At 34.0% G+C, this 4,548-nt stretch overlaps 1 non-coding gene across 1 annotated transcript; it reads left to right on the top strand.

Annotated features, from left to right (window-relative positions):
• Positions 1 to 1,661: 1,661 nt before the first annotated feature.
• Positions 1,662 to 1,764, top strand: LOC118144588 (U6 spliceosomal RNA). The gene has a single exon (XR_004729356.1). It is a non-coding gene; the product is annotated as a U6 spliceosomal RNA (small nuclear RNA).
• The last annotated feature ends 2,784 nt before the right edge of the window (positions 1,765 to 4,548 follow it).

The following is a 4,548-nucleotide window of genomic DNA, read 5'->3' as shown; positions in this document are numbered from 1 at the left end:
TGCCAATAACTGAGCTGGCTGCCAGGGATACCAGAGTAATCAAAAGCTAGGATAGTCCTCATACTCTAATTTCTTTGAATCTTATTAAGGAGATATGTTAATAAATAAAATTATGAAATTGCATTTACTTACTGTGATCTGTGTTTTAATGGAAAATATGGGGGACTATGAAAATTATAACACGGAGATATGGACACACATTTGCTACAAGAGAACCAATTTAAAATCATTATGAAAACACAAAAGCATTTTACCTATTCTGTACATTTAAATATTCAGGTTTGTAATGAGGATGTAATAATGATATGAATAAACTCATATAATTGAGCTGTTTTTTAATCATTATAGTTAAATACAAATATTTTCTAATTCCATTTGTGATATATTAGAATGGTAAAATTATAGAATTTTTTTCTCTTTCAATTTCTATTTTTAAAATATATGTATAGTTACACGATTTTTTTAAGCAGATGTAGAATTATCTCTCATACTAAAATTTTTTTAAGAATGGTGACTGAATCTTGGGAAACACTTTGAGGTGAATGTGTGGGTATGTTGAGGGGTATAATTTAATTTTTTTTCTTTCTTGTTTTGGGCTAAATGAACTTTGTACTCCTGATATGCCTGATCTTCAGTTTTGAAGGTGAGGAACTACAGCTGCAACTCAGCTGCAGTGATCTCCTTTCCTGGTTTCTGGCTCATAGACTTGATTAAAAGGAAAATTGAAAACACATCCAACCTTGAATTAATGCTACAAGATTAGGGCAAGGCTATGGAACTCAAACTTTCAAGGCACTAGCACATTTCTGCTTTTGCTAAGTCAGAGTTCAAAATAAAAATGAAAAGTATTTCATTAATCATTTATTTACAATCCTATCAACCCAGGTTCAGATGCATTTTTGTGTGACAAGACCTTTTCAGTGATATAACTTAAATTATGTATGTACATAAATATCTATGTGTATATATATATATATACACAAACATGCAGTCATATGTATATATATATTTTAAAAATATTTTTTCCTGAATGACATAAATCTTACTTAAAATATATTTTATTTCTTTATTTTATTAGAAAAGTAATCCTGTAACATGTTTAGTATAAAAGATTTTTTTAATGCTATAAGTATAAAGGAGAAGCTAATAACCATCTATAATCCCAAGGCATGAAGATAAACCATGTTTCCATTTTTGTGCATGTCCTTCCAGTATTTATCATACATGTAAATAAATATTCTACTATATATATATATGCACACACACAATATATACGTGCGTATTTATTTTGTAAGTATAAGTTAATATTTTATGCTCTTATTTTCTTACTTATAATGATATTTTTCAATATCTTGTAACGGCTATTTAACATCCTGCCATATCAGCATTCTGTATTGATCAATTAATCCCTTAGGGTTAGACATCCAAGCATTTCCACCTTTTTGCTGTTTTATACAATGTCATGACAAACATCCTTACAGAGAAATCTTGAAGTCACTAACTTGAAGATGGAGTTTTGATTTATCTGCATAAATAAGTTACAGAACTACATGGGCTAGAAAAAAAATTCCGCAGGTCTAATTCCTTTCCCTCTTTCCATCTATGCACTGAATCCATCTTCAAACTGACTTCTAGGGTAGTGTAAAAAAATAAGCTGAATTGTGCTCACTTGACAGCACATATACTAAAATTGGAACAATACAGAGATTAGCATCTCCCCTGCACAAGGATGACATGCAAATTCGTGAAGCATTTCATATTTTGGAAAAATTAATAAATAAGCTGAATTACTTTAAATAATGTGTGTGAGAATGGGATCTTAAATGAAAATTATATAACTACTGACTATATAAGTTTGATCCTTTTTTTCATATTATTGCCAGGCGTAGAAAGTTAAAAAATGCAAATACAAAAAAAGCCCATTTGTTCTTGAACATTCCGTGACTACCTTGAAGTTATTACTTCTGTAGTATACACTATAAGATTGCAAAATGAAGACAGAACGTAAGTGATAGAGCCTTTTAGAATGTCACTATTACTGGGGTAATGACAAAGGCTTTATGAATGCTAGCTTCCTCTCTCCTCCAGCAAGTACACATTCTCTACTGTCTACGTCAGACTCAGTTGGCCAGCACTACTGACTGAAAAATGATAGAATTACTTTTCTTTTATTTTTTTTTATGACTGTGAATATAAATCTATAGTAAATTGCCCAACTGAAAAGGTAACATTGAAGAAGAAAACCAAAGTAAGTTTTCTTATGTATGTGACATTAAGGCACTGAAAGCGAATTAGCAGACTCTGCCTCACTTTGTTTACACATCCCTCATGGGGTTAATATATAGGGCCAGTGCTAATAAGTTAGTTATATGGCCAAATAATGATAGCCTGCGGAAAGAGAAGGGGAGCTGACGTCCTGACATTTATTTTTAAAATAGCTGAACATTTTCCAGGCACATTTTGTCAGTTCTACTGACAAAAGTTCTTCTGTTAGCCATCTAGAATAAAATTCTTCTCAACATGACATAATTGAGGATCCACCTTAAAACTTTGAAAAATAAAGATCTTTTCAAATTCAGATTGACTTTCTGACTCTCTCTGTTTTTACTTTGTGAAGACACTGAACTTGAAATGAATGTAGTTCTTTTTGTGAGTATAAAAAAGTTGAAGAGCAAAGAAGATCCTTTAGGAATTGCTGTTGAATAGAGTGATATTTTAAAATTTGAAATAAAAGTGACTACATAAAATTGTATTTGTTCATATCTTATAGTTCTAATACTTAAGATTTTGAACTGATAAACATCTGACAGAGAGGGTTATTTAAAAACAGTCCCAGGTTTTAAGCCTAAGCAATTGACCTTTTAGCTTAGCAAAGCTACTAAGTATTTTAGATAGTGAACTAGAATAAAGGTTTTTCTGGAAGGAATAGCTTGAGGTGTACATGGGGACATCATAACAGATGCCAGAGAAGATCAAGGGCCTACACACTATGCTGAAAACCAAAGACAGTCAATGAAGAACTGGGAATTAAAGAAGTCACATAAGGGCCGGGCGCGGTGGCTCAAGCCTCTAATCCCAGCACTTTGGCAGGCCGAGGAGGGTGGATCACGAGGTCCAGAGACCGAGACGATCGTGGTCAACATGGTGAAACCCCGTCTCTACTAAAAATACAAAAAATTAGCTGGGCATGGTGGCGTGTGCCTATAATCCCAGCTACTCAGGAGGCTGAGGCAGGAGAATTGCCTGAACCCAGGAGGCGGAGGCTGCGGTGAGCCGAGATTGCGCCATTGCACTCCAGTCTAGGTAACAAGAATGAAACTCCGTCTCAAAAAAAAACAAAAGCAAAAACAAAAACAAGAAGTCACATGAGGCTAGGCATAGTAGGTCACACCTGTAATCCTGGCACTTTGGGAGGCCAAGGTGGGAGGAGCAATTGAGCCCAAGAGTTTCAGACTAGCTTGGGCAACATAGCGAGACCCATCTCCACAAAAATTAGCTGAATGCAGTAGGGCATGCCTCTAGTTCCAGCTTCTTGGGAGGCCGAGGAGGTAGGATCCTTTGAGACTGCCCTGCACTCCAGCCTGGGTGACAAATCGAGACCCTGGTAAAGAGAGAAAAAGAGAGAGAGAGAGAAGAAAAGAAAGGAAAATAAGAAAAGAAAGAAAGAAAGAAAGAAAGAAAGAAAGAAAGAAAGAAAGAAAGAAAGAAAGAAAGAAAGAAAGAAAGAAAGAGAGAAAGAAAGAGAGAGAGAGAAAGAAAGAAAGAAGAAAGGAAAAAAGAAAAAGGGAAAGAAAAAAAAAGAAAGAAAGAGAGGGAGTGAGGGAAGGAAGGAAGAAGGAAAGAAGGAAGGGAAAGAAAGGAAGGAAGAAGGAAAAAGAAAGAAAATTGCATTGCATGGACAGATTGTGAGGGGAGTGGGAAGGTGGTAAGCTGAGGTGAGAAAATGTAGAAAGAGAGACAAACTAAAATACAATTGGAACATTCTAGGTGAAAAAATAGTAAAAGGTCTTACCATAGTACAGAAAAGAAATAGACAGAATTGATGGCTATGTGGTTTAATTCTTTTTTAAAAAATGAGAAAGAGTTGGGATTTGGAGGCACTTAAATGTTAATATGGACATTTGACCAAAATAATTGGGTCGTGTGTGTAGATTGCAGACCCAATCTACACTGACATCTTGTTTTTAATCATATGACCAAAGCTCTTTTTAGATATCATTGATTCTCACAATTTACCCATAACCTTTATATTTTTGAAACTTAGAACAGAATTTGGATGATGTATTGTTATCCATCAACTTGGGACTTTGGACAAGATGGAGAAATTATATGTATATTCTAGATCCTTTCCTCACACACTATTTGACCATTTGCTTTCAGCATAACCTTGGCATATTACTTTATTTGATTTAGTGAGCCATATGTCTTCACCAGAAGAAAACTAAAACAAAATTAAAATTAAAAATATAATGCAATGACACTCAATTTTAATTTTTTCAGAATTGATTGTAGTGATTTATTATCCTAGTATTTTTGACACTGAAAGAT

The sequence above is a fragment of the Callithrix jacchus genome, chromosome 9 (genome assembly GCF_049354715.1).
Source record: "Callithrix jacchus isolate 240 chromosome 9, calJac240_pri, whole genome shotgun sequence".
Lineage (NCBI taxonomy): Eukaryota > Metazoa > Chordata > Mammalia > Primates > Cebidae > Callithrix > Callithrix jacchus.
Note: the sequence above shows the minus strand (reverse complement) of the source record. Positions and strands in the feature narration are given on the sequence as shown.